This window comes from Plecotus auritus (assembly GCF_963455305.1).
Source record: "Plecotus auritus genome assembly, chromosome: 4".
Lineage (NCBI taxonomy): Eukaryota > Metazoa > Chordata > Mammalia > Chiroptera > Vespertilionidae > Plecotus > Plecotus auritus.
The window spans coordinates 109,800,471-109,824,230 of NC_137775.1; the positions used below are offsets into that span (position 1 = coordinate 109,800,471).

General features: G+C 45.3%; 1 protein-coding gene across 3 annotated transcripts in view; it reads right to left on the reverse strand.

Annotated features, from left to right (window-relative positions):
• GALNT11 (polypeptide N-acetylgalactosaminyltransferase 11) overlaps positions 1–23,760 on the reverse strand; it is a 70,669-nt gene that overhangs the window by 38,188 nt on the left and 8,721 nt on the right. For 2 of the 3 annotated variants that reach the window (XM_080664035.1, XM_080664036.1), the window contains exon 2: positions 7,782–7,963. The exons of the other annotated variant lie outside the window; for it this stretch is intronic. The gene's annotated coding sequence lies outside the window, so the exon portion shown is untranslated. The remainder of the gene's footprint in view (positions 1–7,781; positions 7,964–23,760) is intronic. 3 annotated transcript variants of the gene reach the window in all.

Consider the following 23,760-nt stretch of genomic DNA (forward strand, 5'->3'; position numbering starts at 1 on the left):
CCAGAACTGGATCCATCTATAAAAATGGTTACTGCCTGAGGTATAACATCTCTTAATGCAGCAGCTATTCCTGTGTTAGGAATAAGGCGAGCCCTCCTAAGTCAGGGGTCCTGGTAAGGGTGTGCACACAGGGTCTGGAAGTGCACGCACACCGCCGTTCTTGGTTGGAGCTCAGGCGCAAAGTCTTTCGTGATTGGCTAATTCAAAGGGAGGGATGGCCTTTGCTGTTTCAAGATGGTGGCCCCCAGGGGAACTGCAAGCCATGCGGCCAACATGGCGGCTGCCAACTCATGCAGTCCAGAATGGCGGCTGTCTAAACTGTTTGACAGAAAAGATGACTTGTTTATTCCCACACCTGAATGTAGGCTGTTGTTTTATGAATATTCATTTAATTTAATTAGCCCATTTAAATCAATCTGAAATAAGGTTTATCTTTAACTTTACTTGTCCTAGGTTATGGACCGTAAACGACATTAAATTTTTGCAATTAGTCTTTGAGTACCCTTACATAAGTTTTGTCAGGAAGGCAAAAAACACAAATTACTTACTTTTCTTTATAAGGCCTAATATATTGACTTTTAATTACAGTTTTGTTTGTTTTTTTAGACATTTGAAGGAAATCTTTTTTCATTCCCTTCCAGAATAATTTTCAGGCCAGCTTTTAGAGTTTCAAATTTTAGGTAGCAAGTTAAATACTTAGCATTTCTCAACTTAATAATACTTTTACATATTTAAGGATACATTTCAAATAAAATACAAGGCATATTCAATTAACAGATTAAATTCTATCCTCTAGATTTCATATGAGGCATACTCAGATTAATATTTCAGTATTATGTCATTTCAAAATATTTACATATATGTTTTTATCATTTGATTTAGTAAACTTCAGTCTTTAAGTTTCCAGCGGCTCTGGAAAACCACGCTTGAGGCTGGCAAAACAGGCCTGGCCAAGCAGCTTGACTTTTAAAACAACCATAATTCTTTCTGGTGGGGAAGTCAAGAAGCAAACCTGTAGCCATTCAAATGCAAAATTGTTATTCTTTTCTTAGAGGTCACTGTGGGTGGGGAAACCTTGGGCCATCTGCCCAATTTAAAAAGACCATTTTTTTTTTTTTCTTAGAAATTGCCCTGGAAAGCCAACCTGTATTTTTTCCGGGTCAAATCCGCCATCTTTCTGAGGGGAAAAAAAACAGTCTTTGGGGTTTTATCCTGTACACTGCAAAGAGCTAAGCTCAGCTCAAAAACTCTAAAATATCCCCAAATCGGACAGTTGCGTGCATTTGTTTTAAGCTAGCTTTTCTCTTTACACGTGCACAGAAATCCCAGACGCATTTCTAAATTCTGTAAAACTTTTACATCACTAGCCGGAAAAAAAAGCATGGCAAAGATGAGACCTTTTAAAATGGCTTTCTCGGGGAGTGGGCTTCCATATTGGATCGCCACATGTCTCCCTTCCCCCACCTCCTTCTTGCTTTGGGGGAAAATTCAGTAATGGTCTGGCATCTATTGTTTTATTTTTATTTTATTTTATTAGGGAAAGAAAAAGATTTTTTAAGATAAAGAATTATTGGCAGTTGCTGAGAAATTCTTTTAATCCTTTCTACTTGGTTCAGCCTAGTACAAGTTGTGGACGAAAGGGGCCACATGCTGACCTGACAAGCTCAGGGGAGGCCTGCCTGGCAGTGTTGCAAACTCAGAGACCTAAAGGAACCACAAAGGATGGTCTGAAATTAAACTTTAACTAAACGCAGTTATGGTGGGCAGTTACATCCTAGGCCGGTATCTTCACTGACAAGGTCAACCTTTACCTGAACTGAGCCTATCTGTCTTTTTGCATCTATGATAACATACCCTTGAAGTGTCTGGGTAACTTGTAACTTCCCTTTCTCTGGAGCCCCTGGGGCACAACCAAATGTGGTGGGCACAAGGACAAGATACCACAAATTCCTTCATTATCATGTTAAATTGTTCCTGCACCCACCTAAGTATGTGTCCATCATTTTACTTTTTATTTAATCCCAGGGGTTTCCCCTCTTTGCTTTATTCCACCTCCTTAATCTATCACCAATGAATTTCATGTAACCCACTTAGGTCCCTCCTTTGATTGCAATGTATAAATACAAATGTAACCACCATTCTCCGGAGCATTATCTCAATTCTTTGAGGTTCTGCTTCCCGGCATATGTTGACAGTTTGGCTCAAATAAACTCACAAAAATTCTTTACAGGTTTCAATGGTTTTTTTTACGTTAACAAAGTAGTTAAGAGCCTCCAACAAAATGAAATATGAAGTCGCTTTCACTTTCGGCCGAGCGCCTGCATCCAGCTGTAAAGGCTGGGCAGCTGCAAGCAAAACCTTTCTTATCCAGCTCACTGTGATGCTTGTCCCGCTCTGCCTCAAACTCTAGCTCCTGCTCATAATTACGAGGTAAATCTTTATCAGGTGGGCTCTTGCCTGCGGTCGAAGGAGCACAGGCGAAGGCAGAGGAGGCACAGAGGGGGGAAGTAGTATTTTTAGAGATTCGCACCCCTACACTGTAGGCTGTAAAGCTGTGGCCACACCCTGCTTAGACATTCTTAAACTCTCCTGTTGCTGGATCAAGGCAAATACGAATTAATGTAGGAATAGGAATCTTCTCTGGACCTTCTGCTGTGTATTGATCATGCTACTGCTTTCTGACCTTTTCCCACGTTTCAACAAACTTAAGAAATCAAGAATCTGACTGTGCTTAACAGAGCATCCTTGAGCTTTGAGCATAGTTTTAAGTATTTGAGAATTACCCATGTTTTACACACAGCTAATACAACTTACAACAATCCGCTCCTTACCTTACTTCTTTAAATCTGTTGTGCGGCACACTTCTTGGAGCGACCCCCCTGCCTGCCTTTTACTTTTGTGAGTACCCCTGTACTCATTCCCTGTTCCGGGGCGCCAGATGTAAATATTTCTCTCTTTTCCGCGTCCAGCGCGGCTAGAGAGCGGTCCAGTTCCTGAGTAGGGGCGACTAGGGATTGAGAAAATGAAAGAAAAAGACAGACACAGAGATAGAAGGAAAAAGCTGGGACCTGGTGGGACCGCTGCCCTCTTCTGATGGAGAGACAATGGATGCAGAGCCGATACAGCGTGTTTGTTTTATACCCCAAATACCAGGAAGTTTTACTAAAAGTAAAGACAAAGGAGATCATTCTAGGGTGGGCCTGGGTCGTATTCATTCCTGGTGCTTGACTGGATTTACATAATAAAACCCACCCCCTGGCACCTGGGCGAAGGTCAAGCTGAGAACACTTCTGCTTTTTGGCAAAGCGTGTTTTTCCAGGGTGTGGCCCTGGATTCAGCTGACAATTTAAAGAAATGCCCTTGTGCCTTCCCAGGCGCTCTCTACAGTTAGTTAATACCAAAACTAAAGAACAAATTCTTTCAATAATAAACTTGAATAGTTAATTAAGCCAAAACTTCAGCAGTTAGATATCACTGTAATATATTTTTCAAAAAGTAAATGAATAAAAGGAAAACCAGTTGTGTACATGAACTTTCAGGGAAACAAGGCAGTATGGTTTTATGTTTTTCTTTAGTCACGGTCTGGTAGCTGCTCAGGGACATCTGTAAGTTGAGAATCAAGGTTTTGCCAGAGGAATACAGAAGAATGAGGAGAGGTGTGTGCAATGTGCTGATTAGAATGACAGATCACAGGTCAAAGCCAGGCAAGGAGAAATGTAAAAAGGTGAAAGAATGGAGCAAGATGAAAACTACGGATGGGCTAATGGATTAGAGGTCCTGATGTGGCTGAATAATTGCTGAAATTATGTTACCTAAGAGAGTGATCTGGAAAGACTGAGTGTTGTGGTTGGAAAATGAGCTGCCAACACTCAGACTGTGGAGAGGTACAAGAACTAGATACAGGAACTAGGGATTTCCTAAGAACAATTTGCCTATAGTGCAGGCACACCTGAAAACCAAACTTATTATTGCTAGTGTTAGCATCTACTGTTGTTATATAAAAAATGTGCTGTGGCACACTAGATCACAGAAGTCTAAAGTGTCATGAGATCTCAATCAATTTAAATCCCTGCATCATTATCAGATTAGAGTGAGGGGTATTTCTCAACAGCACAATAGTCTGAGCTAAGACCCATTTCGAGATGCTTTTCAGAGTTAGTTTCTCTTAACAAAGAATGCAGCATACACCAGCTACTAAATTATGCTCCATAAAGTAGTTAAATTATGTGAGGTCCACTGAGACAATTCCTGTTATGCAGTGTCACTCTATACATGATACTTTAAGTCAGAGGTCGCCCACAGGTGGTCTGCAGACCACTGGTGGTCCGTGAGGTCCAAAAGGTTGGCGATCACTGCTTTAAATCATTCCATTAATCTTCTAGTCATAGTCCATTAAATGTACTGAAGAATCTAACATTTTTCTTCTGAAAAATAATGAAATAATCGTAAAGGAAAGGCTACTATCTACAACAGTAGAAGCTCTATATGCCGGACACCATGAAAGGTGCTGGGGATTTGTATTTTAGGCTCTGTCATACTTAAAAAAAATAAATAAATAAAATAAAAAATCAGAAATTACAGATAAGCAAAAAGTTAAACATTAAAAACCACCTGAAATCTCACCACAATGTTTTGCTGTAAATTCTACTACTTATTTTTAATTTCTCTCCATTAGCTATAAAACGTTATACCACTATCGGCATTTACTGGAAAATAAGTTTAAGGAACTCAGGTTAGTGGCATGATGGGTACTTTTCTAGTTACTTTGCTTTATTTAAAACATTTTCTACAAAGAACATATTTATGTCTTTAATAATCAAGGCAAAAAAATTCTTAGGAAAAAACTTCCTGACTTAAAAAATACAAGAACAGATTGGAGAGGATTAAATGTTAAGGTTTGAATCTCAGAAGCAAATGGGGATTTTAACTAAAAGGAAATATTTTAATACCATTAATTTGTCAAAAATTTAAGAATAAAATCTGAACAATGAACATTCTAAAAGCATAATCTGAAAAACTGTTTTTCTTCTATGAACCACTAACTAGTTTGAAATTTGTGTGCCTTTTCACTGTTCATCATTTTTTTACTACAAGACTAATGCAACATTCTAAACAAGACAGCTTTCATTTTCCTTTAGTACAAAATAATTTTTATAATATTTAATGAAGTTTAAAATGTCTACCTTTAAATGTTACATTTTTAACTTTGAGTAGTTTCCAGCTATTTTCTCATCAGGATACTCTCTATTCATTCCAAATTGTCAAACAGAAAACATTTGTTAGGTTTTTCCATAAAAGAGACACATTTGGATTTTAATTCAGCTACAGTCATGTGAGTACAAATAAATACTGATTTACAACAGTGCCCTTCCTAAATACCCCTGTGAAATTACCAGGTGATGACAACACAAAAGCACACAGTATTTTTTCTCATTTGTTATCTACCCTGTAAGACTAGAAGAAAACATTGCCATGTTTCATAATTACAAATAAGAGATTATTGAATTAGAAAAGGTTCAGAGCAAATTCCAGACATTATATGCTCTCCAGAAATAATCAACCCTTTGATATCCTCTGATATTTATGAATCTCCTCTAAGAAAATCTAAGGAGAACAAAAACCTATGTAGTGTCTCTATTTTATAACTCAAATGCAAAGGAAAACTGCATGCTGATATTGATGGGAGAAAGAAGCAAAATCAATTAAATGCTAAAAAACAAACTAAAAGGACAGACAACCGAAACACCAATCAGAAAGAATGTATGCACCCCTATGTTCATAACAGCACAATTTACAATAGCTAAGATCTGGAAACAGCCCAAGTGCCCATCAGAAGACGAGTGGATAAAAAAGCTGTGGTACATTTATACTATGGAATACTCTGTAGCAGTAAAAAAAGGATCTCTTACCCTTTAAGACAGCTTGGAGGGACCTGGAGAGTATTGTGCTAAGCAAAATAAGCCAGTCAGAAAAAGACAGGTATCACATGATCTCACTCACATGTGGAAACTAATGAACAAAACAGATCCAGAGATATAGAAGCATAGAACAGACTCTGGGATCTCAGAGGGAAGGTGGAGGAGGGAGGGTAGGTGGGAGGGAAGAGATTAAAGAATTTGTATGTATATATGCATAACCCATGGACACAGCAGGCGGTGGGGGCGGGCTAGAAGGGGTCAATGGGGGAAAAAGGGAGACATATGTAATACTTTCAACAATAAAGATTTAATAATAAAAAAAAGAAATTTAAATTCCAAAATTGCAAAAGCTCTGTTGATCAGCCAGCCTCCATAAAATAAATAATATGAAAACACTTAGGAACTCCAAAATTATGAAAGCTATTATCTCTTGTTCTCATTGTGCCCACAAAAAGGGGATTAAACCCAAAGTACATATAAAGAGGGTGATCACCCTTAAGAAAACTGAATCATAACTTTCCTATAATCCAATCCCTGCCTTTCTTTCTTCTCCCTTCATATAATCTTCCTGATGTCCCCTCCTTAATTCCAAATGCATAAAGGAAGCTATAAACCCATTTTAAAAAATATATATTTTTATTGATTTCAGAGAGGAAAGGAAAGGAAGAGAGAGACAGAAACATCAATGATGAGAGGAAATCATTGATTGGCTGCTGCCTGCACACCCCCTACTGGGGATTGAACCTACAACCTGGGCATGTGCCCTTGACTGGAATCAAACCCGGGACCCTTCAGTCCACAGGACAATGCTCTATTCACTGAGCCAAACTGGCTAGGGCTGCAGTTTCTTTTATGCATCTGAAATTAAGGAGGGAACAGAGAACATTATGTGAAGGTGGGAGAAAGCAAGGCATACAGGGATTGAACTATAAGATAGTTAAGATTATTTGTTCTCTCTCCAGAGTGGTTAAGTCTTAGTGTGAAAGGGTGGCTCATGCATGAGAAGGATGGGTCTATAAAAAAAAAGAAGAAGGAGAAGAAGGATGGGTCTAAAAAGAGGCTTTTCAAAGGTTTGTGAACCTATATGTAAAAACAACGGTCAGGCTTGCTTACAGCAAAGATCAACCCCTTACTAAAGTCACTATATTCCTGGGACATGACTACCCCCACCATGACCTGTCCAGTCAGCAATTTATGACCAGATAAGCCTGTGTGGTTACTTTCCATAGAACCCCCTTTTTTTGGTCCACACTTCATAAGGTATATAAACATCTAATCACTATATTATACTAGTATACCTAAAATGAATATAATAATGTATACCCTATCCAATAAAGACAGAATATGCAAATTGACCATCACTTCATGACAAAGATGGTGGCACCCACAGCCAATAAGGAGGGAATATGCAAATTGATGTGACAAAGATGGTGGCAGCCAGGCCGGGATGCTTGAGTCGTTGCCATGGTGACAATGCAGGCATTCGACCCTGTCCTGGCTGCTCCGGGCCTCTGGGCAAGTGGATGAAGGTGGAAGGCGGCTCTGGGCCAAAGCAAAGGCGGAAGGCAGTGGCCAGAGTGAAGGCCCGGGTCCCGGGTGCCACCAGCCGGGGGAAGGAAGGCCTATTCTTGCACGAATCTTTGTGCATCGGGCCTCTAGACAACTATAATTTAAAAATACATTAAAATTTTCTTTAATTAAAAAAAAGAGGGGTAACTTTTGCTTAGAAGCCCACTCCCATCCTTAGAATAAGATAAGCTGGACAAATTAAAAATTAACAACACTTTTGGACCCATCAGAGAACTGAAGTTACAGGGCAAACTGCCACCCAAACCTGGAGAGATACAGTTGAGATCTGCTTACCTGGAGCAAAAGCTGCTGGAGCCATAAACTTGTGCTGGATCTGGGTGTGAACTGGCATGAGAGTTAGAAACTCCAGGAATGCAGTCCTGGGGGGCTGGCACACTTCTGTCAGCTTTACCTCCAGGAACCCCACCAGGTCCTCAAGGTGAAGGTGAAGATCCCAGAAAGATCCTCTGGTGAATCTGGCAGGAGAGGAAAAGAGTAACTACTGTGAAACAAGCCCAGAGCCTTCTCCATAAAAATGGTTGGTTGGGCCCTGCCAATGCAACTGCAGGCAGGACTCGAAATTCAATAAATCTAGGAGCTTTTTTCATAGCAACATAAATTTATATTAAGTGAATTATATTAAGTGGATGATGTTATAAATATCCAAATAGCTCTTGGCAGAAAAAAGGTTTCCCATCCCTGGCTTATAGGAAGATTGGGAACTCTGCAGCTAGGAAAGGGAGTAGGTTGCAAGGAGGAAAAGCTACACCTTGGGAAAACCCTTGTGAAGGACACAGGCTGAGACTTAATTGGAAGATTATGGAACTCTTACACTCCCTCTTGCTTTAGCACCAGAACAATAGTAAAATACACATTCTTCTCTAGCCCACATTCACCACTGTTGACCACATTCTGGGCCATAAAATATACTTTAACAGGCATAAAAGATTAGAAATCACACAAAGTATGTTCTTAGACACAATGAAATTAAACTAGAAATCAATAACAAAAAAACCCCTCAGATATCTGGAAATTAAAAATCTCAAGAGAAATTTAAAAATATTTTGAACTGAAAAGAAAATTTTTTGAACTGAAACTTTAACATCAAAATTTGTGGGATGCAGCAAAAGGGGAACTTAGAGGAAATTTCAGAGCATTAAATGCTCATATTAGAAAATAAGAAAGATCTGAAATCAATAACCTAAGCTTCCACCTTAGGAAACCAGAGATAGAAGACCAATTTAAGCCTAAGGCTACCAGAAGAAAATAAACAGAAGCCTATAAAACTCAAAACAGAAAAAATATAAAAGAGAGAAAAGTCAATGAAACCAAAAGCTGTTTCTTTAAAAAGATCAATAAAACTGATAAATCTCTAGGCAGGCTGTTGTACAGTTAAACAGACCTTAGTAGAGCAAGAACGAAGGTCACCAGGATGGAAAGCCGCAGGTGCCTCACAATGGACAATCAATTGTAGGGGTGGGACCTCACCCCCAGGGTGACTTTTCCTCCCATACTACAATGCTGGTCATGCAGTTTGGACCCGGTATAACATCTACGTATCAGTTGTATTTCAGCTCCAGGCCCAGACAAACATCAAAACCAGCTATGGATGACATCAGGACCAGCTGCATTGAATAAGGGTCAATCAGTGGAGACCACAACCCTGACAGGACACACCTGGAAAACTGCTGAATATTCTATTAATATCTTTCCCTGGGACCTCCCCTATAATCTCTGCCCTTAAAACTCTTAGGACAGAGGACTCATTGTACTCTCCCTCCAGGGAGCACGTCCCTGCCTTTCCCTTTCCTGGCCTGTCCCCTCCAGGCCCCAGGCATATTACTATTAGTTTCCTCACTCCCAAGCTCCAAGGGCCCTTCCTTTACCTCTACAACTTATTGCCTAAGCCCATTTCTTCTAGGAATTACTTTTTCTACCTCAGTAATTTACCCAATAAACACTCTCTTACAGTTTGGGTCTGGACTCTGAATTCTTTTCTAGCCAGAACCCAGGTTTGGTTTGACCCCACTGATCAGACACCTGGTGCCGGTTCCTGCCACCTACAACAAGGCTACCTACTCATCACCCCCCCTTCCCCAGAAGGGGAAGAAGACACAAATTACCAACATCAGAAATGAAGGACGGAACATCACTAATGTTCACATGGATTAAAAGTATAATAAAGAAATTACTAGAAATGTTAGTGGCAAAAATAGTATATTGGGGACTAGCTATGGTTATTGGAAACTAGGGGCTCAAGTGCACGAATTCGTGAAAGGAACTGTGCGCCAAGAGGCTGCGGTAGGCACAGGGGCGGGTCTTGGCCCATCCTCTGTGTGCCCCCCCACCTTCCCTCCAACCACAGCCTCTCCCCTCCCCCCCAATTCTGTCTGCCGGCAGCCCCATTCCCGCTGCCGCAGCTCCCACATGCTGAACGCACAAAGCGATTGGGGCTGGTGCCAGCAGCAGGTGCGAGCAGCAGCCCCTCAGGAGCAGGAGGAGGTGGAGAAGCCCTCAGGGGCGATCAGGGCTGGCAGCCGCCACTTGCACCTGCTGATGGTGCCAAGTGATTGGGACCAGCGCCGGTCACCGGCAGCGGGTGTGAGCAGAAGCTCCGGCACTGGCTGCGGGTGCGAGCAGGGCTGGCACCAGCAGCAGGTGCAAGCGCTGGGCGGGACTGCAGCGCGAGGGAGGAAATAATTTTCAATAACCACTAGAAGCTTGCCCCGATGACAGTGACCAGCTCCCCACCTTGGTCTGGTGCCCCCACTCACCTGCTCCACCATCCCACCGCAGCCAACACCCACCATGTTCCACACATGCCCCCTGGTGGTCAGCACACATCATAGCAACCGGTTGTTTGGTTGTTCCGCCGTTCAGTCTATTTGCATATTAGCCTTTTATTATATAGGATGTTAATCATGCTCTGTTAACCATGATTGCCTTGTGATGATGGTTAAAGAAAGAACTTTTTACCTGGCTGGGAGTTGTACGCCCCCAGGACCTGCGAGTCAACCTTGGAACCATTCTCATTCAAGAACTGCCTATTATCATGGAAAGGTTAACAACCTAGTTTCCCAATCGAGTCCCACCCTAGCCTCTTACTTCCCCTTGCCTGTAATCCCTACTTCCCCATGTAATCCTTGTCCTACCCTATATAAGCAGCTGGTTTATGGGAGGTGTAGAGCAGATTTTCGTGGATGACCTGCTGCTCTCCCATACTACCAGCAGTATTGGAATAAACGCTCATATATGATACAACCCCGAATCTGCTTAATTGGCTCAAGTAGTGACAGGCAGCACGGACCCATTGAGTGTCTGGTTACAGAAACAGTTCTATGCCTACAAATATAACTTAAGATGAAATGAACCAATTCCTTGAAATTACCAAAACACACAAAAACCTGCACACAAATATTTATAGCAGCTTTATTCATAATTGCCAAGACTTGGGAGCAATCAAGATGTTCCTCAAAAGGTGAATGGATGGCCCTAGATGGTGTTGCTCAGTGGTTAGAGTGTTGGCCCTCGGACTGAGGGTCATGGGTTCGATTCCTGGTCAAGGGCATGTACCTGGGTTGTAGGCTCAGCCTAGTCAGGGCACTTGCTGGAGGCAACCAATCCATGTGTCTCTCTCACACTGATGTTTCTTTCTCTCTCCCCCACCCCTTCCACTCTCTCTAAAAATCAATGAGAAAAAATATATATATATACTAGAGGCCCGATGCACGAATTCGTGCATGGGTAGGGTCCTTAGGCCTGGCTGGTGATAAGGGCCAATCTGTGGGGTGACTGGCAGGGCGATCAGGGCCCCCGCTCGCACCTGCCTTGGTTGGCCTGGAGCCGCCTGCTCGCCGGCCCCGCTCCCCACCAGTCAGGGCCTGTGGGCTGGGGGCAGCTTCTGCATTGAGTGTCTGCCCCCTAGTGGTCAGTGCGCGTCATAGCGACCGGTCATTCCGCCATTCGGTCAATTTGCATATTAGGCTTTTATTACATAGGATATCCTTGGGTGAGGATTAACAAAAAAAGGGTGAATGGATGAGCAAACTGTGATACAACCATACAATTAAATATTACTTTGCCAAAAAAAAAAGAAAGAAAGAAAGAAAGGGGGATAGGGCAAGGAGGGAAGAGTGAGGGAAGGAAGAAGAGAGGGAGGAGAGAGAAAAAGGAGGAGGAGGAAGGGAGGGAGAAATCACACAAGATATGGAAGGATCTTAAGTGCATTTTATCTAAGAAGTCAGCTTCCAATTATATGACACTAGAGGTCCAGTGCATAAAATTCATGCACAGGTAGGGTCCCTAGGCCTGGCTGGCAATCAGGGCTGATTGGGACCTTCTGGCTGCCAGCCGGGGCCTTCCTTCCGACTGCAGGCTGGGGCCCCCCTTCCCTGGCTGCTGGCTGGGGACTTCTTTTGTTCTGCACCGCCCCCTGGTGGTCAGAGAACATCATAGCGAGCGACTGAACTCCTGGTCTCCCAGTCGAACTCCTGAGGGGACAGTTTGCATATTAGGCACTATATACATATATATACATATATATATATAGATTTGTATCCTGAAAAACGTGAAACTACAGAGATGATAAACAGATCATATATATATATAGATTTGTATCCTGAAAAACGTGAAACTACAGAGATGATAAACAGATCAGTCATTGTCAGGGGCTCAAAGGATGGGGAAGTTGAGGTTGAATAGGTGAAGCACAGATTTTATTAGGGTAGTAAAACTATTCAGTATGATATTAAAGAGGTAAATACACAACACTGTTTTTGTCAAACCCATAAAGCTTTACCTAACAAAGAGTGAACCTTTATGCGTGTAAATTAAAAAATAAGTATTTATCAAGGGACCCCAGAGTGAAATGCAAAATGAGAAAAAAAACATAAATGTATTACAAATGTATGAAACAATCTCGCTGAATGGAATAGTGAGAAAAGGTGCTGACTTAATGTTGGAAATGGTTGGAGTCTATTAGACTAAAGGCAAATGCAACTGTGCATGTGCACCACAATATAGTTAATAAAGTTGTTTTCCCAGGAGATACAGGTTAACAATTATGAAAAGACTGTATGTACAGTCATGCAGTCACTTAAAGAAAGGGATACAGCCTGAGAAATACACTGTTAGGAAATTTGATAGTTAAAATGGCCACATTACCTCAAGCTATATAGACTTAATGCAAACCCCATCAAAGTCCCAATGGCACTTTTCAAAGAACTAGAATAAATAAAAACATCAAATTTATATGGATCCACAAAATATCCTGAATAGAAAAAGCAATTCTGAGAAAAAAGAACAAAACTGGAGGTATCACACTCCTTGACTTCACGTTATACTACAAAGCTAAAATAATCAAAACAGTATGCATTGTCAGAAAAACACACACATAAACCAGTGGAACAAAATTGAGAGCCCAGAAATAAACCCACACATATATGAGCAACTAATTTTTGACAAAGGCAGTGAAAACATACAATGGAGAAAGAAAAGTCTCTTCAATAATACAAAGTATTTGGAAAATTGGAAAACCATATGCAAAAGAATGAAACTATACTGCTATCCGACACCGTACATAAAAGTTAACTCAGCCCTAGCTCATTTGGTTCAGTGGATAGAGTGTCAGCCTGTGGACTGAAGGGTCCCGGGTTCCATTCCAGTGAAGGGCACATGCTCAGGTTGCAGGCTTGATCCCCAGTAGGGGGCATGCAGGAGGCAGCCGATCAATGATTCTCTCTCATCATTGATGTTTCTATCTCTCTCTCCCTTCCCCTTCCTCTCTGAAATCAATAAAAATATATTTTTTAAAAAAAGTTAACTCAAAATGGATTAAAGACAAATATTAAGACCTAAAACAATAAAATAGAAAACGTAAGTACAAAACTCAGGGACCTTGGACTCAGCAAGGTTTTTGTGAATTTCACCCCAAAGGTAAGGGAAATAAAAGCAAGAAAACATGAATAGAACTACATCTGCACAGCCTGGCCAGTGTGGCTCAGCGGTTGAGCACTGACCTATGAACCTGGAGGTTGCTGGTTCAATTCTCAGTCAGGCCACATGCCTGTTTTGCAGGCTTGACCCCTAGTGGGGGGTGTGCAGGAGGCAGCAGATTAATGATTCTCTTTCATCATTGATGTTTTTATCTCTTTCTCCCTCCCCTTTCCTCTCTGAAATATCCTATATAATGAAAGGCTAGAACTACTGAACTGAACGGCGGAACAACTGCTATAACGTGCACTGACCACCAGGGGGCATGGACAAAACATGGCGGGCATCGGCCACGGCGGGATGGTGGAGCAGGTAAGTGGAGACGCCAGCCCAAGGTGGGGTGCCAGTCACTGTCATCAGGGCGAGCCTCTGGTGGTTGCTGAAATTCTTTGCTCCTACATGCCACGGTCCCGCCCAGCACTTGCACCTGCTGCCGGTGCCAGCCCCCGCTAGCCCCAATCGCCCCTCAGGCCTTCTCCACCTACCCCTGCTCCTGAGGGGCAATTGGGGCTAGCAAAAGCCTCTCGTACCCAGTGCCAGTGCTAAAGCCACCACTTGCACCCCGTCAGTGCCTGGCACTGGTCCAATCGCTCGGCACCATTAGCAGGTGCGAGTGGCGGCTGCCGGCCCTGATTGCCCCTGAGGGCTTCTCCACTTCCTCCTGCTCCTGAGGGGTGATCGGGCAGCAACCACCATTTGCACCCGCTGATGGTGCCGGCCATGCTTGCACCCGCTGCTGGCACCAGCCCCAATCGCTCTGTGCCCTCAGCGGGTGCGAGCGAAGCCGGCGCTGTCAGCGCATGTGAGTGGCAGTGGTGGGTGGGGGGCTGCCAGCAGACAGGGGACTGGGGGCCACGGCGGGTGAATGGGCAGACACCCACCCCTGTGCCCACCGCAGCCTCATGGCCCATAGTTCTTTTCAAGGTGCACGAATTCATGCACTGGGCCCCTAGTATAATATATATACTAGGGGCCCAGTGCAGGAAATTCATGCATGGGGAGGGTCCTTCAGCCCAACCTGCACCCTCTCCAATCCAGGAGCCTTCAGAACGCCCCGTGGTTCTCTGCTCTCTGCGGGGCCTGACTACTTCACCACCGCCATGGCGACGAAGCCACCATGCCCCGCTGTCCTCTCTCCGTCTGCGGGGTCTGGGGGCTTCACCAACGCCACTGCGTGAAGGAAGCCGCCACACCCTGCTGTCCACTCTTTGTCCAGTAGTGGGCAAGCGGAGTGGCTGGATCCGCCTGAGGGCAGATCCTGCCATGCCACTCGCCCGCTGCCCCCCCCCCCCCGAGCAGGGCTGACAGGACCAGGGACTCCAGCGGTGGGTGAGCGGCGCCCCCTCCCCCAGTGGGGCTGACAGGGCGGGGGACTCCAGCAGTGGGGCTGATAGGACCAGGGACTCTGGCGGGGCTGAGGGGACTGGGTACCGACATCTTGTGGCTGTGGGCATCGCCATCTTTAAGGGCGTGGCATTCAATTAGCATATTCCCTCCTTATTGGCTGTGGGTGCCGCCATCTTTGCGACCGCATGAGGGTCAATTAGTATATTCCTCTTTATTAGATAGGATGTATTTTTTTTTTTAAAGGCTTCTGCACAGCAAAAGAAACCATCAACAAAACCAAAAGGCTAGCAACCAAATGGGAGAAGATGTTTGCAAAGAACACCTCTGATAAAGGGTTAGTATCCAAAATATATAAAAAACTCATACAACTCAACAACAAAAAAACAAACAATCCAATTTTTAAAGTGGGTAGAGGACCTCAACAGACACTTTTTTATTTTTTTTTTATTTTTTTTTTATCTTCATTTTTATTTTTTTTATTTTTATTTTTTTGCTTTATTTTTTTTTATTAAATAAATCTTTATTCAGATTATTACAATTATTTCTCCTTTTTTCCCCCATAGCTCCCCTCCACCCATTTCCCACCCCACCTTCTGCCCTTACCTACCCCCCACTGTCCTCATCCATAGGTGTATGATTTTTGTCCAGTCTCTTTATGAACCCCCCCATACCCCTTTCCCCCTGAGAATTATCAGTCCACTCCCTTTCTATGCCACTGATTCTATTATATTCACCAGATTATTCTGTTCCTCAGGTTTTTAATTCACTTGATTTTTAGGTTCACTTGTTGATAGATATGTATTTGTTGTTCATAATTTTTCTCTTTACTTTTTTCTTCTTCCTCTTCTTTAAGAATACCTTTCAGCATTTCATATAATACTGGTTTGGTGGTGATGAACTCCTTTAGCTTTTTCTTGTCTGTGAAACTCTTTATCTGCCCTTCAATTCTGAATGATAGCTTTGCTGGGTAGAGTAATCTTGGTTGTAGGTTCTTGCTATTCATCTCATTGAAAATTTCTTGCCACTCCCGTCTGGCCTGCATAGTTTCTGTTGAAAAGTCAGCTGACAGTCGTATGGGTGCTCCCTTGTAGGTAACTAACTGTTTTTCTCTTGCTGCTTTTAATATTCTCTCTTTGTCTTTTGCTCTTGGCATTTTAATTATGATGTGTCTTGGTGTAGTCCTCTTTGGATTCCTTTTGTTTGGGGTTCTGTGGGCTTCCTGGACTTGTAAGTCTATTTCTTTCACCAGGTGGGGGAAGTTTTCGGTCATTATTTCTTCAAATACGTTTGCAGTATCTTGCTCTCTCTCTTCTTCTGGCACCCCCATAATTCTGATGTTGGTACGCTTGAAGTTGTCCCAGAGTCTTCTTACATTATCTTCAACTTTTTGGATTTTTTTTTTTTTGCTTTTTGCTTTTTCGGTTGAGTGTTTTTTGCTTCTTTGTATTTCAATTCTTTGACTTGATTTTTGTGTTCCTCTTGTCTCTGTATAATATTTTTGGGTCTCTGTATAATATTTTTTATTTCAGTCAGTGTATGTTTAATTTCTAGTTGGTCTTTTTTCATCTCTTCGAGGGTCTCGTTATATTTATCGGCCTTTTCTAGGATATTCTTAAAAAGCCTTATAACCGTGGTTTTGAATTCTATATCCAGTCGTTTTTTTTCCTCCATTTCTTTCATTTGTGATCTGATTCTTAGACGCCGCATTTTCACTGCTTCCCTGAGTTGGTAGATTTGTGTGCTAGGTTTCCAATTTGGCCCAGTGGGTCTGCCTCCCCAGTTAACCTGAGGTGGACACTCTTGGTGCACACCTTTGTGGACTGTGTGTACAGCCTTGTTGTAATTAAGTCTTTATTGTTGTTGGTATCACTGGGAAGAATTGACCTCCAGGCCAGTTGGCTGTAAGGATCAGCTGTGTCTATGCTGGGAGAAGTCCGGTGCTGGAGACAGCCTTATAGGATTAGACTTGCCAAATTGCAATAGCCTCTGTGCTCAGCTTGGATGGGGTGGAGTCTCAGTCTTGGCTTCCCGTCAGCCTTGCCCTTGCGCGCACGTGTGTGCCTTCAGTCCTCTGCCTTCCCGGCTCCCGATTCTCCGCCCGAGAGTCCAGACTCCCCCCACAAGAGCGTGGGTCCCCAGGGGCTCGCCTGAAACTGGGGTTCACTGCAGTCAGAACTGGGGCTCACTTCAGTCAGAACTGAGGTTCAGTGCCGTCAGGAGCCTCTCACTCCCTTCCGCTAGGGAAAGCCTGTGGCAGCCTCCGCAGCCTTTGTGCGCACTGGCGCGAGCGGACTTTCAGTCCTCCCCTTCCCCGGCTCCCGAGTCTCCGCCTGAGAGTCCAGACTCCCCCCACAAGAGCGTGGGTCCCCAGGGGCTCGCCCGGAACAGGGGTTCAGTGCAGTCAGAACTGGGGTTCAGTGCGTTCGGGGGCTCCCTTCCCCCTTCCGCCAGAGAAAGTCAGCCAGGCTCTCAGCCGCCCTTCCTCTCTGCGCGCACAAAGACCCTTTGCCGTACCTCCAATTCTCTGGGAGCTTTTCTCTATCCTTCTAGTTGTAGAATTTTCACTCAGTCAGCTTTCCTGCGGTTCTGGATGGTGTCCGTTCTGTCTTTTAGTTGTAGTTTTGAAATTGTTGTGCGAGGCAGCAGTTTAGGTGTTTACCTATGCCGCCATCTTGGTTTCCTCCTTCAACAGACACTTTTTTAAAAATAAATCTTTATTGTTCAGATTATTACAGGTGTTCCTCTTTTTTTCCCCCATAGCTCCCCTCCACCTGATTACCCACCCCACCCCAAGCCCTTACCCCCTCCCCGCCACTGTCTTCATCCATAGGTGTAAGATTTTTGTCCAATCTCTTCCCTCACCCCTCACACCCCTTTCCCCCTGAGAATTGTCAGTCCATTCCCTTTCTATGTCCCTGATTCTATTATATTCACCAGTACATTCTGTTATTCAGATTTTTTATTCACTTGATTTTTAGATTCACTTGTTGGTAGGTATGTATTTGCTGTCATTTTGTTGTTCATAATTTTTATCTTTACCTTTTTCTTCTTCTTCCTCTTCTTAAAGAATACCCTTCAGCATTTCATGTAATCCTGGTTTAGTGGTGGTGAACTCCTTTAGCTTTTACTTGTCTGTGAAGCTCTTTATCTGACTTTCAACTCTGAATAATAGCTTTGCTGGGTAGAGTAATCTTGGTTGCAGGTTCTTGCTATTCATAACTTTGAATATTTCTCGCCACTCCCTTCTGGCCTGCATAGTTTCTGCCGAGAAATCAGCTGAGAGTCGTATGGGTGCTCCCTTGTAGGTAACTAACCGTTTTTCTCTTGCTGCTTTCAAGATTCTTTGTCTTTTGCCCTTGGCATTTTAATTATGATGTGTCTTGGTGTGGTCCTCTTTGGATTCCTCTTGTATGGGGTTCTGTGCACTTCCTGAACTTGTAAGTCTATTTCTTTCACCAGGTAGGGGAAGTTTTCAGTCATTATTTCTTCAAATAGGTTTTCAATATTTTGCTCTCTCTCTTCTTCTGGCACCCCAAAAATTCAGATGTTGGTACGCTTAAAGTTGTCCCAGAGGCTCCTTACACTATCTTCATATTTTTGGATTTTTTCTTTTTGTTTTTCTGGTTGGGTGTTTTTTGTTTCCTCATATTTCAGATCTTTGGCTTGATTCTTGGGGTATGTTGGTCTACAGTTGAGTTTCTGTATATTCTTTATTTCAGACAGTGTATGCTTAATTTCTGACTGATCCTTTTCCATTTTTATGGCATTCTCATTAAGATCCTTAAAGGTCTCACTAAGTTCCTCAGTGGTTTTTAGAAGATTCTTGAGTAACCTTATAAATGTGGTTCTGAACTCTATGTCGTCCAGTAGTTTGCTTTCCTCCATTTCTTTCATTTGTGACATGTTTCTTTGTCTCCGCATTTTGTTGCTTCCTTGTGTTGATGGAGTGGCTTTGTGTGGTAGGTGACCTATAGGGGCCAGTAGCTCAGCCTCCCCAATCACCTGAGGTGGACGTTCTTGGTACACCCCTTTGTGGGCTGAGTGCAAAGTCTTGGTGTAGTTAAGCCTTGATTGCTGTTGGTACACTGGGAGGAATTGACCTCCAGGCCAACTGGCTGTGAGGACCTGCTGTGTCTATAATGGAAGAACTGCTGCGCTGGAGACACACTTATGGGGCAGGACTTGTTTCAGTGGGGCTTTGGTGCTCACTGAGTCTGCCTCTTAATGTGTCACTTATGGATGTGAGGAGTTGAAATCTGATGTCTCACACTGACCAGGTAGACTGGCTTCAGGATCTCCAATGGGGTGCAGGTCAGCTACTGTCTGAGGCTAACCAGCAGGCGCTATAGTGAGAACTACAGTTTTCTCCTCTTTGCTTGGGGTTTGGAGGTTTTGGAGCTGTCTGACCCAGGCTGCAAGTTTGCTAGGTTAAGCTGCGATAGGGAAGGTCATTCATATGCTAAAGCCGCTGCTTGGAGCTTGGGTGGGTTTGTAGATTGTGCGGGGCGGGGTCTCAGGGCGTCTCTAGGCTAGGGCGTGGCAAACAGCAATGGCTGCCAGTTAGCCAGCTCTGTGTCTCCGACCGCGTCCCCGCGCCCCGCGCCCCAGCACAATAAACAATTATTCCTGCTCGCAGCCCTGCAAGCAAGGCACCCTCACTTTCCGACCCGATGGCAGACAGTCCAGCTTCTCCCCGTAGGAGTTTGGGTCCCCCGCGTCTCCCCAGAAACTGGAGTTCGGAGTAATTGGGAGCTTGTCTCCCTTCGGGTTGAAAAAAGCAGCGCTCCCAGTCGCCCATCGCCAGCCCGATTCGCGCGCCTCCGTACCTCAGCTTTTCAGCGCTTGTGCACCCCTCAATGCTGTTTGCTCTTTCCTTCTAGTTTTAGAACTTCCACTCAGCCAGCTTTCCCGTGGTTCTGGGTGATAGACGTTTTGTCTTTTAGTTGTAGTTTTGAAATTGTTGTGCGAGGCAGCAGTTTAGGTGTTTACCTACGCCGCCATCTTGGATCCTCTCCTGCCCTCAACAGACACTTTTCCCAAGAAGACATACCAATGGTGAACAGATATATGAAAGATGCTCAACTTCACTATTAGGGAAATAAAAATCAAAACCACAATGAAATGTCATCTTCACACCTGTCAGAATGGCTATCCTAAATAATAAAGAGCTAATATGCAAATGGTCGTCACGCCCTTGCACCCTCACGCCGGGGCCAGGGGACCCGAGGCCGGGCCGGGAGACCTGAGGCTGCGTCCTCTGTCCCGGTGCCAGGGCACCTGAGGCCACCCCCCACCTTGGCACTGGGGCTGGGAGACCTGAGGCCATGCCCCCCACCCAGCAGGGCTTGACGGGGGACCTGAGGCTAAGCGCCCCCCCAAGTGGGGCTTGACAGGGGTGGCTGGCCGGGTCTGGGTCTCGCATGATTTCAAGGCGTGCACAGGTGGGCGGGGACTTGACTCTGGGTCTTGTTGTACGCCCCAGACTCTGACAGGACATTTTAGTAATTTTCTTTCATCTCTGACACTTCTATTATGGAGAAAGGGCAAATAGCAATATTAAAATATTTCCTCTAATTAATTCCCTTTTAATGTGCAAGAATTTCGTGCACCAGGCCACTGGTCCTTTATAATAAAAGGCTAGTATGCAAATCAAATGAACGGCAGAACAACCAGTTGCTATGACACGCACTGACCGCCAGGGGGCAGATGCTCAACGCAGGAGCTGCCCCCTGGTGGTCAGTGCACTCCCACAGGTGGAGCGCTGCTCAGCCAGAAGCCCTGAGCTGGGCTCACGGCTGGCGAACGCAGTGGCAGTGACGGGAGCCTCTCCCGCCTCTGCGGCAGTCAGACGTCCCCCAAGGGCTCCCAGAGTGCGAGAGGGCATAGGCCGGGATAAGGGACACCCCCTGAATGCACGAATTTCATGCATCAGGCCTCTAGTTATCAATAAGACAAGAAATAACAAGTGTTGGTGAGGTTGTGGAGAAAAGGAACCCTTGTACACTTCTGGTGGGAATGCAAATTGGTACAGCCACTATGGAAAACAGTATGGAGGGGCCTCAAAAAATTAAGAATAGAGCTATCAGCCCTAATTGGTTTGGCTCAGTGGATAGAGTGTTGAAGGGCATGTACCTAGGTTGCAGGCTCCATCCCTGGCCCTTGTCAGTGCGCAAGTGGGAGGCAATCAATCAATGTATCTCTCTCACATCAATGTTTCTCTCTCTGTCTCTCTTTCCTTCCCTTCCACTCTCTCTGAAAATCAGTGGAGAAATATCCTTGGGTGAGGATTAACAACAACAAAAAAAGAACAGAACTATCATATGACCCAGAATACTTCTTCTGGGTATCTACTCGAAAAATTTGAAAACATTTATTCTGTAACAATATGTTTACCCCTATGTTCACTGCAACATTTTTCACAGTAGCCATGACATGGAAACAACCTAACTGTCCTTCGATGGATGACTGGGTGAAGATATGGTATATATATGTAATGGAATACTATTCAGCCATAAATATGGATGGAATAGTGCCATTTGTGACAACATTAAGTGTATCATGCTAAGTGAAATAAGTCAGATGGAAAAGGACAAGAACCATATTTCACTCATATGTGGAATATAAAACAACCCTAAACAGTTTGGCTCAGTGGATAGAGCATTGGCCTGCGGACAGAAGGGTCTCAGTTCACGTTGCAGGCTCGATCCCTGGCCCTGGCCAGGACGTGTACAGGAGGCAACCAATCAATGTTCTCTTTCACATTGATGTCTTTCTCTTTCTCTCCTCCTCCCACTCTCTCTAAAAATCAATGGAAAAATATCCTCAAGTGAGGATTAACAACAACAAAAAACAAAACAACAAAACAACAAATGAACAAACATAGATTTAGACAGGAGGAAAAGAGGTGGGAGGATGAAAAGAGTAAAGGGAGTCAAATATATGGATACAGGAGAATAGACTTTGGGTGGTTAGCACACAGTACTATATACAGATGATGTATTAGAAAATTGTACATCTGAAACGTATATAATTTTGTTAACCAAAGTTGCCCTAATAACTTTAATTTTTAAAAAATGAGACACGGTAAACATAAGACTGCTGCTGGGATAGCATGGCATACTGCTTTACAACAAACTTTAATAAGTAGAAAGAGTGCACTCTAAGGGGGAAAAATATAGTATAGTAAATACGTAAACCAAACAATCACTTATTATCAAATACTAGTGGCCTGGTGCATGGATTCATGCACATTGAAAGGAAATTAATTACAAGGTGGCCAGTGGGGCAGGGCGGGGCAGGACTGGGCAAGATGGGCCAGACACACCCTGGAGCCAACCTCCCACGGTCCCTCCCTGGCCAGCCACACCTGGGGCAGTGCAGTGGCTCGAAGGGCGTCTGTGGAGTGAGGAGGTCCCTCTGGCAGGTGGGGTCCCTCAGCGTGGCCTGTGGGGATCGGGCCAAAACCAGCTCTCCGACATCCCCCGAGGGGTCCTGGAGTCTACAAAGTTGCTGTTGCTCGGCAGCTTCTGCGTCGAGCATCTGCCCCCTGGTGGTCTGTGCACATTATACCTACTGGCCAGTACAGTACATAATCTATCCTACATAATAAAGACAGAATATGCTAATTAACCATCACTCCGTCACAAAGATGGCTGCACCCACAGCTGAGGCCAAATTCCCGTAAGAAGCCTTACCGAGCAATCAGCAGGGACCCGAGGCTACACCAGCCGTGGGCAAACTACGGCCCGCGGGCCGGATCCGGCTGTTCTATCCGCTTCTCTTGCTCTCCCCTCCGCTCCTTTACTTTGAATTTATATTAGTTCACACAAACACTCCATCCATGCTTTTGTTCCGGCCCTCCGGTCCAGTTTAAGAACCCATTGTGGCCCTCGAGTCAAAAAGTTTGCCCACCCCTGGGCTACACCATCCCCTGCCCCCGTGGGGCTTGACAGGGAACCTCAGGCCATGCCCCCCCACCCGGCAGGGCTTAACAGGGGACCTCAGGCCATGTCCCCCACCCAGCAGAGCTTGACAGGGGACCTCAGGCCGCACCCCACACCAGGCAGGGCTTGACAGGGGACCTTAAGGTGCGCTTCCTGTCCTGGTACTGGGCTAGGGGACCTCAGGCTGCTCCCCCTGCCCCAGTGCCAGGCCGGGGGACCTTAGGTCATGCTCCCCACCAGGTGGGGCTTGACAGGGGACCTCAAGGTGTGCTTCCCGTCCTGGTTCTTGGCTTGGGGACCTCAGGCTGCTCCCCCCACCCCAGCGCCAGGCCGGGGGACCTCAGGCCGCGCCCCCCACCAAATGGGGCTTGACAGGGGACTTCAGGCTGCACCCCCCACCCCGGCATCAGGCTGGGGGACCTCACACTGCACCCCTGCCTGGTGGGGCTTGACAGGGGACCTCAGGCCACACCCCCAACCCCAGCACCGGGCCAGGGGACCTGAGGCTGCGCCCCCCCTGCCAGGCTGGGCTTGACAGGCGACCTCAGGCTGTGCCTCCCACCCAGCGGGGCTTGACAGGGGTCCTCAAAGTGCACCCCCATTGCTGGGTCGGGGGAACTCAGGCCGTGCCCCTGCCCAGCAGGGCTTGATGGGGGACCTGAGGCTGTGCCGCCCTCCCGGTGCTGGGCCGGGGAACCTGAGGCTGCGACCCCCTGCCTGGCAGGACTTGACGAGGGACCTCAGGCCATGCCCCCCACCCAGCAGGGCTTGACAGGGGATCTCAGGCTGTGTCCCCCACCTGGCGGGACTTGACAGAGGACCTCAAGGCACGCCCCCCGCCCCAGTCTGGACTGGGGAACCTAAGGCCACGCCCCCCGTCCTGGCACTGGGCCAGGGGACCTGAGACTATGCCCCCTGCCCTGCAGGGCTTGACAAGGGTGGGACTGGTCGGGTCTGGATCTAGCCCAGTGAGGGGGAGCTGGCCAGGTCTG